Raw genomic sequence first — 11,495 nt, 5'->3', positions numbered from 1 at the left:
TTTGAATAGGTGGTTTTGTTTATTTGTATCTCTTTGATTAACTTATTTTTTTGTTTGTTTTTTGTTTGTTTTTTGTGTGTATTGAATTGATATTTGACTCTTTCTTTCCTTTTTTTGTTTTATTGACTTTATTTGTGACAATTTGATTGTATTTTGTGCTTATTGTTTTGTGAAAATATAATGTTAATTTGTATAATTTTTGTTGGATTGGCTAGGAAGGAGTGCTGACCACTCTAGGTCCAAGTTAATGGGTACCTTTGTTCACTGAGTGATTTAATTCTTCTTTTCCATCACCTGAATGCACGTGTGCTTGTGGTGCAGTGAGTACATCAGTGTACGTTTGAAGTGTGTAGTGGAGTTGGGTAGGTTTGTGATTTTCTCCTCGCCATCTGACAAGTAACTTTTTTCTGGATTGTATGATTTTGTTTATTTTTTTACTTTAGTTTTGATTTGAGCCACATTAACCCCTTGTGTATTGAAGTGTGTGTGTGTGGAGTTTTAGCTAGCTATAATAGTGTTATTTTTTTATATTCACGTCTCTGCTCTATCTTTGTGGGAACGAACCTGTTTCCTTACTGGACCATTATTTCCCTGGGTGAAATTCCCAGGGTGGCGTAGTCGGTGTTGTAATTAATTGGGTCTTGAAAAACGAAACCCACCACTTGGGTGCCACAAAGGCATGATGGATTCATGTTCTCATTCAGTTTACGCCAAATTCTGACTCTACCATCTGAATGTCTCAACAGAAATTGAGACTCATCAGACCAGGCAACATTTTTCCAGTCTTCAACTGTCCAATTTCGGTGAGCTCGTGTAAATTGTAGCCTCTTTTTCCTATTTGTAAATGAGTGGTACCCGTTGGGGTCTTCTGCTATTGTAGTTCATCCGTCTCAAGGTTGTGCGTGTCGTAGCTTCACAAATGCTTTGCTGCATACCTCGGTTGTAACAAGTGGTTATTTCAGTCAAAGTTGCTCTTTTATCAGCTTGAATCAGTCGGCCCATTCTCCTCTGACCTCTAGCATCAACAAGGCATTTTCACCCACAGGACTGCCGCATACTGGATGTTTTTCCCTTTTCACACCATTCTTTGTAAACCATAGAAATGATTGTGTGTGTGTGTGTGTGAAAATCCCAGTAACTGATCAGATTGTGAAATACTCAGACCGGCACCAACAAGCATGCCACGCTCAAAATTGCTTGAATCAGGAGATTGTCTTGACCAGGACCACACCCCTAAATACATTGAAGCAACTGCCTTGTGATTGGTTGATTAGATAATTGCATTAATGAGAAATTGAACAGGTGTTCCTAATAATCCTTTAGGTGAGTGTAAGTGCAGTTCATTATTAGTTAATGTTAATGTAGCATTTTGTTTATTACGGTTTCCAGTCAAACACATAAGCATTATTTTGATAAGAGAGATATATTTCATAAAAATATAGTGCCTATGTGAAGCAAATAAACCCCGTGGGTCCCGCCCACTCCCGCTGACATTTTTTTCCCGTCCCATTCCTGTGATTTTAATAGTGATTTTATTATATGTACATATAATATAGGAAAACGGCCAATTTTATATGTCACATATATTAAAAACCTATATTGAAACATTTTTGTTTATATAGGTTTTTTTCCATGTGGGTGCAGTTATATGAAATATAAAAATAAAACCCTTATGTCTGAATAAGTTGAAAAAAAGAAGAGGTTATATAAGAGGTTAAAAAATTTTGTTTAGGCATTATATCAAAAAAGCCCAAACGCTTTTAATCTTATTTGTTTGTTTGTTGTTGTTGTTGATGATGCATTTTTCTGTCACAAAACTTTATACATTTCTCTCTCAAAAGTGAGACTTAGACATATCCAACAATAATCTATTTTGTCAAGATTATAAAACATTTAAATGTAAAATACTGTAATACAAAATGGTTTTCACAGGATTAATTTTGAGATTTTAAAAGTAAATAGACATTGTTCTTAAGGGGAATTTCCTAACAACTACAGACAGTTTGTAAAAAGAATAAATAAAATATCTCTAGAAAATTAGATTTATCAGCATATAAGGCCTGTTGAGGCATATGTGCCTTTTGTTCAAATGGACATGAAATGTTTTTAAAATGACTGTATATCATTTATCCTAATTGTTTCTGTGACAATATATCTCCCAACAAAAGGTAATAATTGTGACAGGCATATGTTTAGCATAGTTTGGACTGTTAAATACTGTGATATTGTTTAAAAGTACCCAATGTTAGCCTTTTCATAGAAACACTTCATTGAACTGCTACACAAACATATACATTTTTTAAACCTTAATTGAACTTAAAATAAACAGTCTTGTAATGTTTTTGCATGACTTTAATTAGCATGAATCTGATTGGCTTTGCCATTGTTCCACGTAATCTCAAGTAAAATACCGTAAGATTAATATGGTAGTATGCATATTTAATCAAACTGATTAAAACAACAATTAGCTTATTATGCCACAGTTATAACTGCTATGAAGTAAAGAAACCTTTTGAAACCCACAACCAGCGTGACATCAGTGCAACCTTAATTACAATGACATTAGATTATACGTATGTTAAATGCTTCCAATTTTCTCGCAGAAATATTTTAAAAGAGGATCAAGACACTCATCATGAAGACAAACAACACCATCAGAGAAGCACACAGAGAAGAAGCCTTGGATACCTTCACTGGGTCTTTGACCCACTTATCTGTAAACAGGGAATAAAATGAAATGTAATATATTCATGACAGAAATAATAACTTACTAATTAAAACAGTTGAATGAAATGTTCACCTGTGTTTCCTTCTGACAACATTAGAGGACCCATGGATATGGAAGAACTGTCGTGGAAGTCCAGAGACCTGCGCTTTCTCCAGTGCTGCCCAGAGTTACAGTTCTACATAAGAAAAAGACAAATCCAGCTTCGTAAGTCTTGTTAAATATAACTGAACAAAAATAAAACATAAAGGGAAGTACAAAGTCTCCACAAACATGTATTGTAGCATCCCTGTCATTAAAGGTTCTGATATACTTCTTGGTATGAGACGTGGATCAATTGTCACAATATTATAGACAAAAGAATAATGATTAGCAGCAGTTCAGAGTCCAGTGTCATGTTTGCAATGCAAAAGAATCATTCCATATCCATAAACAGTCTTTAAGTGTGAATGGTTCATAGTCTAAAAACTTTAGCATGATGTGGAAAAACTATTGGAGCAATTGTACTGGTGCGTATACATTTTTGGCAGCTCAGCTATTCAACACAGTGTGTTTATGTTGCTAGTGACTTGGAGATGTTGTTCTCCTGTCTCACCTCTATTGAATGAGAAAACAAACCATGGAAAAAAAAGCACGTCAAAGAAGATGGAGTTCCAGAACACACCAAGAAAATGCAAAACTGCCACGGACCAAAGGTGTTTAGAAGACAAAACAAACTCCCCCTGAAAGATTGCTTTGGTCAGCTATTTTGAACTGCTGAAACAAACTCAAAACAAACTTCGTTTCGGCCTAATTTTGTTTGAAATGATGTCATATAAGTTTCTTCTTTGATTTTGTTTGAGGTATATCGGGGCCTTAAACCTTATCACTATGGGCAGTGGTGATGATGATATTTGCAGACCAGTTTTTAGATTATTGTTTGATCAACAGGAGGTTGTCAGTGGTAGAATCTAAAACCTTGACATTTACAACCATATTGTAATCGTCACATCTCACCACTGAACAGTGATTGCTTGACAGAAGGCAAAGTTGAACAGAACAGTGCAGGTAAAGCTTAGTGGAGTTTGCAGTGAAGATAAACATCCTGAAGGAGAAACGGCTGGATGTCGAGACGCCGTTCTGCAGCAGCTCCACTGTGTCATCATTTGGATTGGGACACCTGAGAATATCAATGATAAACAATTAATATATATATTTTTTCAAGCAAGACATTCTATATGTATGTCCTGTGCTTTAGCACTGAAATACTGGAAAGTAAAGCATTCCACAGGGATATGTTTCATTTTTTATTCTATGTATGTGCAGATCAAGGGGTATTTTTTTATTTTATTTATTTACACTGACATGAGACTGATCTTTTTGGAATAGAAAAGAAGCATTTTTTTTTTTTACTCTTGAACGATGAGATCCCAGCGGAGAGTGTAATCGGGGTCATTCACAGGTGTAGCCCAACATGTGTCTATCACCAGGGCAAATTGTCGACTGTCCACCCCCTCAACGCGAACTTCCACATGCATCTCCTGGTTGAGCTCCGCATCCACACTACCAGTGAAGGGCTGGGTAAACTCATCGTCCTGATATGGAATCATCCGAACACGATATCTGCCTTCACCCGCTGGAAGGCTCTTGTGCACAATGCTATTAAAATGAAGGTTAGATCTGTGTTAAGAGTTACCCCGTTTTGTTATTTATGTTTCTGCTTAGAGAATTAGCTCACACACATACACAAAATCTTAATTTAGTGAAAATGTTGACATTTGCACTAGCTCTATGTTGTTACATCTTCAATGTGTATTGATTATCACCTCTCCAGTGGGTTGATTTCCAGATTCATGGAAAGAGTTTCTGTTTGGGGGTAAGCACAGCTGAAAGAAAGCTTCAGAACCTTCTCTCTGCTGATGGGGCCTTCTGTCCTTGGTGTTCCCAGAATGAAGTTATCATAGATGAAGTGGGTGCCATTGGCCTGTTAAAAAAAAAAAAAAAAAAGGTAAATTTTGTAATTCAGCCTAATTGAATTCTAGATATGACAGTAATAGTAACTACATAGGTAACACTTTATTTTGATGGTCCATTTAGAACATTTTGTCAACTACAAGTAATACTGCACATGTCAAGTAGTCGTCTACTGACGATATAACTTATTCTAACCCTACTGGTCTACTAACCCTCTTCTAACACTCTAGTGGAGTAAGTAGACATGTCAGTGCAACATTACTTATAGTCAACAGAATGGGTTAAAGGAACCATCAAAGTAAGGTGGAGGCACTACATAACCCAAACAGTTGCATAAGTCACATATTAATGGTGGAGAATGCGGGCAACAGTTTTTCTTTTCTTTTTTTTGTGTGTGTCATGAGCGACAGGTTACTTACATATACAGTGTGGGCTAGTAGGTTTGTAAAAGTGGTGCTCACAACAGAGCCAAATAAGTCAAATGGATATAGCATAACCTATAGGGCAGGGGTCTCCAAATCACAACTCAAACAGGTGGTGCAGTCAAGTGAGTCAAGGTCTTGGTGACTTTTTTAGCATTATGTTATAAAGGGAATGTGTTGTCACTCTCCTGGCTAACATCAGCAGAAGAATAAAACACTTACTGTATATTCCCGAACCCTTCTCAGATGGTCTAGTGAGGTTTTTTAGTCCTTTTCTTTGATGTCACAGATTGATTCATCAGTGAGAGTTTGACCCCCAGTTTGGATGGTTTACTTGAATAGATTATACATAAATGAATCTCACCACAAGGTTTGTACCACAGATGTGTTCATTGTTGTCAAAATGAAATTCCACTCTGCCATTGCGCACTGTTCCTTTACAGCTTGGATCATTGAGATGTAAGATATCAGCTGAAAAACCAGCCTCGAAAAGCTGACAGCGAGACACAGACATGGAGCCAGAGCTGCTTTCACAGGTTTCTGAGAAATCTGAGAAAAAGAAAAAAAAATCAGTAAAAAATTACAAACGTTTTGGCTTTTTAATGGCATTAAAAAAAAAAAATTAAAGATTACCAACCGAAAGATTCAGAATTCCATCTGGAATGGTTCGTGTTACATAAACAGCCATAAACACCATTTTTTTCTCCACAGTGTTCATCCTCAGAGCAACTGAGTTCAGAACAGTGATCCCACACACCTGAGAGGAGAAGCACAGATAAAAAAGAAATTGAGTCATTTGAACAGAGGCGTAGCTAAACATTCTGTTGCCAAGAACAGAACCATTGCCAATCCACGCTGTTACTAATTGTCATGCATCTTTTATGTTAGTGGTTTACAAAAATGACTTTTGCTATTAACTGACGGCTCACTTGTGTGATAGTGGAATGAGTTCATGTAATAAAAATGCATGTCCAAAAAGATGCTCATGAGAGTTCATGAAAGAATTAATACTTTACCAGTGGTTGTGACTGTTGGAGTAATGGATGTTGTTGGTGTTGCTGCTGTTGTTGAAGAGGCTGCACTAAGCCTTGTGATATCTGATAGCAGGAACAATTGTTTTTTTTTATCAATATAATTTTAAATAACACAGAAAGGTAAATGACTGAAATACACATTAATAAATTATCACCTGCACAGTAAGCTCCACAGAATATTGGCCTGACAAACTCATACACATAGTAATTTCCTGGACAGGCTTTGACTTGTATAGGGAGAGATCTGTAATAACAGCAGCCCCTCCACCCGGAGCCACAGACCTGACGGGTGACCACCCCATCTTCCAGTCGCGGATGGGAGCCGTTGAGCCACATTGGGATGTAAGTTCCACACATGTATTGATTCACACATGATTCTGGCATCTGGGCACTCTGACCATTGTAGAACAGCCTGTACCAGCCCTGGAAGTTATCACACCTTCTATAGTTACTATCATAGGGATTGTCTGTTGCTCTCCAAGTCTCATTCAGACTGTTATAGTTGTAGCAAGGGTCAACTCTTGGGGTGGTGAAACGTACTATTATGAAAAAAAATATATAGAGAGAACATAGAGAATATTATATACAGCAGATGAATTTATTCAGGATAATAATGTGAAAATCGCAATAATTCACAATAAAACCCTGTTCACACCAATAATCCCATCAAAGCTGTGGTGTGGACTCCGTTTTTCTTTAATACTGAGAACGTTTTTAGAACTATATTTTCAGCATTATCTTCCTTGGTGGGAAAGTACCTTAAGCATACAAATAAAAGTAACAGGGTATATCAAAAAAAATAATATACCTGAACAATATGTAGGAGATGGGATTGAAAGAGGTGGTCTGGTAAATTTGTAGACATAATAGTTTCCAGGACAAGCTTTGACTTGGATTGGGTCGGATCTGTAGTAACTGCACTCCTCATAATGAGAGCCGTAAATGTCACGAGTAACAACTCCATCTTCAAGCCGAGGATGAGAGCCAGCAAGCCACAGAGAACTAAAACCTCCACATGCCAAGTTAGAAACACACCATTCAGGCATCTGGGCACTCAATCTATTAAGGAAGAGTCGGTACCAGCCATCCCAGTTAACACCTGTGTCATCATAATCAGCATTGAGTCCATTCATATGCCCGTAATCAAGTATGTTTCTCCAGTTGTCATTGAGTGTGTTGTAGTTAATGCATGGGTCATAATCTAAAATTGAGAGATGACAAGATCTAAACAAACAAGGCATTTTTTATGAAGTTCATAAGTGCAAATCTGAACAGGTCAAGCATAAAGATCACGAGATTCCTAGACCATTCATACTTAACAGATCTGTGTAATAGGGATGCTACACGTGAATAAACAAAAGGTGTGATTTTCAATTTCAATGCAAAAATTAAATTGGAATTTTACTTGTAAGTTTTTATTATTTGTAATAACACACATTTATTCATTTATAAAGACTGATTAACAACTTACTCAAAGGGTTGTTGGTTCTACTGGTTATAGATGGACTAACAGTGGAAATCGGCTGTGAAATGGTGCTAATATCTGAAAAAAGATAATTCATCATATGACTAAAATCAGTACTAGTTTAAAAGACTTCAAAAGTGGTTAAAAAAGTTGTACAGTACTTGTACAATATCCTGCACACCACACGTCTGGCTTCACAAGTTCATAGACATAGTAATTTCCTGGACATGCTTTAACTCTGATTGGTCTTGTTTTGTAACTACAGCATTGAGTCCCGTAGGTCCCACCACAGACCTCTCTGATCACCACTCCGTCCACAATCCGAGGGTGAGGACCGTTCAGCCACAGGGTTATCTGTGTATTACATCTGTATGAACTAACACAGGTCTCTGGCAACTGGATGTTCATTCCACGGTAGAAAAGCCGGTACCAGCCGTTCCAGGAGAAAGAATAATCACAAATGTGATCTTCACTTTCATTGTTGGCTCTCCAGGGACGATCAAGAGACTTATAGTTGTAGCAGGGATCACTGCTGATGTTTTGGAAAGCAACTGTTATGGAGTTTGCAAAAGTAATGTTAAAACACTGTAATTAAATTGAAAACAATTTAGAGTGTTCTGAAACATATAATAAGAATGGTTCATTTCATGATTTTGAGCAATTATATTGTAGCCAGTAGTGTGCAGTCTGACCAAAATGAGGTATATCTGGCAACAGAATGGGCAAAACACCTTGGTTGGGATTACTCTGATTGGTTTGGTTGCTTTAGCTATTGGGTATTTAAATAGGCCCAAGAGGACTTTGTGGTATTACCACATGGTCACATACTGTTATGCGTCATCTGTTTGTCATCTGACATCCTGCGCATGTGTATTATGTAATTCAGTGTTCGTAGACTCATTTTGTTTCTTTACAAATTCACATCATTACAAAGACAGACTTTTAACAACATTGTCGTCTGTATGCCTGTCTATATATATATTGTCCTTGACTGAATGTGTTTCTTGTCAGTTCAGTGTGGGTGCTTAATGTTATCTGCTTCACACATGGTGGTTTAGCTGTTACAGTTTGCTAAAGCTTTATTTCTTCCAGGGTTCTGGATTTACTTAATTTTTTAAAAAATATAAAAAATATATTTATTATTGTAAGTAAGCCTGCAATTAGATCCACACCTCCACTACTTTCTTTGCTGGCAAACACATACAGTAAGTAGGCTATGCATTTGTGATACTGAATGTTTGGTTTAAATTTGTGAGATTTCAGGGATTAAGGGAATGCTACAATAATAATGGGTTATAAATGGCCTGCACAAAACTATACTTTTTCATTCAGACCGTTTGAAGATGTTAAATTACCTAAATTAATTGTGTACAGATCTTTGGGAAATAAATGATGTATTCTAGAAGGAACAAAGTATGGCATGGAAAGGTTAAGGAATTACAGCTCTTTTATATTACCTCCCCCTTTTTTTTCAAGGGACCATAAGTAATTGGACAATTGACAGCTATTTCATGGATGGGTGTGGGTTATTCTTCCATTATTTCTTCATCAATTGAGCAGGAAAAAGGTATGTGGTTGATTCTAACGCCCGTTTCACACATACTCCGTCTGCAGTGCTTATGCGTTGCATATTTTTTTACGCACACGTGTTAATGGATTACAACATTCACACTGCACGCGGTTGTGGTCCGTCAGTGCGTTCCAGGAGCAGTGTGTCTGCAGCAGTGCAGCGATCGTTTACGTACCGAGTCTATTTTTGCTGTGCTGCATAGGCCGAATTAAAGTGACAGAGCATTGTTCGCGGTAAAAATGAACATGGATTGACACAGAAATGCAGTCATTTCACAATAAATATATACTAATTAAAGCCTACCATGTTTCACACACAACACATGGGTTTTGGCTAGATTTAAAACAAGAAAAAGAGCAACTTTAGAGAATCAAGGCAACATTATATATGCACTTTTATAGAGGCAGAAAAACAAAGTTATTTAAGACCCATTGGATTGCGTTTAATAAAGATTTAAATGCAAAAGGCACGAGAGTCGACTGTTTCTGTCAGTGGTGAGTTTTAATTTTTAAATGTTTGTGATATCCTGACAAGAAATGTAGGCTAATGTTGTGTTTAAATGTGTTGCAGCTTGTTTCAGCAACTTATTAAAAAAAACCTAGCAGTCAAATGCAATGCGTTGTTTATATTTGAATTTAAATATGTCTATGAAAGATTGTTACTGTACTGTGATGAAAGAGTATCACAATGCTGAAAAAGCTTTTTTATTTTTATTTTTATTTTTTTTACATGATTTGATATCAAAATAATGGACAAATGTTGTGTTTTGTGGCTTAAACAGCCGCGGATCAGTATCGGACTGCAAGCGCGTCCTGTGTGAAAGCACAATGAGTCCGTGCTGCTTCAGCCCCACATATGTAACACACACGGACTGCATACGCACTGCAGACGGATTATATGTGAAACAGGCGTAAGTGTGCCATTTGCATTTTGGATGCAGTTGCTGTGAACACACATCATGCAGTCAAATGTTCTCTCCATACAAGTGAAACAGAAAATTTAAAGACTTAAAAAGCAAAACAAATCCATCAGAGAGATAGCAGGAACATTAGGAGCGGCCAAATCAACAGTTTGGTACATTCTGAGAAAAAAGACCACATTGGTGAGCTCATCAACATAAAAAGTGATGGATGATCAGAGAATCCTCTGGTAAAGAAAAACTCTTTCACAACATCCAGCCAAGAGAAAAACACTCCAGGAGGTAAGCATGTCTCTGTCAAAGTCTAAGTGATACCTGATTCACTCATCAGGTATCACTTAGGTATTGGAGATTTTTGTGATCTGTAATGACAGTAAATGGGTGGATAGCTACCTCCAGCAAATGTCACCATTCATCCAGAGCAAGCTTGATAGCTAACAACTCCCTGTTCCCGATGTCATAATTTTGTTCTGCTGGGGTCAGTTTCCTGCGCAAGGCTGGAGGTTCACCGAACTGCAGGGACAGCAAGACTCCTACGCCGGTGGTGGAGGCGTCTACTTCAACCACAAATGGAAACTCAGGATTCGGGTGGCGAAGGATGGAAGCCATGCTGAAGGCTTCTTTGAGTGCTTGGAAGTCCCCGGTGAGCTGGTTGGTCGAATGAATTCCTGCTTGAGAGCCTCCTGGATGTATTCCTCCATAGCCTTGTACTCCAGGATGGACAATGGATATATTCGACCCTTGGGGAGTTTTGCTTCAGGCAGCAGGTCGATGGCACAGTCCCATCGGTGGGTGGCTGCCTGGTTGCTGAACACATCCTGGAATGCCATATAATAAGATATAATCATTGGAGCGACATTAGGCTCAGGGCAGAGAGCTGCACGGGTCCGATTTTGTAAATCCGCACCCGCCCGTACCTGCAGTGCTTAAAACCGCATCCGACCCGTTTTCCGACAGCAGCACTAATTAAAATCCGCACCCGACCCGACCCGCTTAAAATAGAACCGACACCGGACCCGCACCCAAAATCAAATCAGTTAAGCCAATCAGCCAAATTTGCGGGTCACCCGTTGGGTACCCGCGGGTAACCGAACCCGTGCAGGACTCTAGCTCAGGGCTCTCGATGAGGGTGGATGTCACTTGACACCCTGGGCAATGGATTACTGGATGTGGAAGAGCACAGAGACAATGTTGATGGCAGAACTGGCTGCAACGAACTACCTCACTTGAGTCCCATTTGAATTCAGGAGAGTGTAATGCGAGCCAGGGGCATCCCTGTACCAGGATGTGAATTTCCTCTTCATGGAAGAGCCCAACCTTGATGGTTAACGGAGGTGCTTGAAACTTTACCTGCCCATATCCTAATGGTTTTCCTTGAATTTTTTTCCACTCTAAGCTCCTGGGCAT

General features: G+C 38.3%; 1 pseudogene; it reads right to left on the bottom strand.

The window, feature by feature from the left end:
- Positions 1-2,443: 2,443 nt before the first annotated feature.
- On the bottom strand, positions 2,444-11,495 carry LOC113067540 (uncharacterized; annotated as a pseudogene).

This window comes from Carassius auratus, linkage group LG28B (assembly GCF_003368295.1).
Source record: "Carassius auratus strain Wakin linkage group LG28B, ASM336829v1, whole genome shotgun sequence".
Classification (NCBI taxonomy): Eukaryota; Metazoa; Chordata; class Actinopteri; order Cypriniformes; family Cyprinidae; genus Carassius; species Carassius auratus.
Note: the sequence above shows the minus strand (reverse complement) of the source record. Positions and strands in the feature narration are given on the sequence as shown.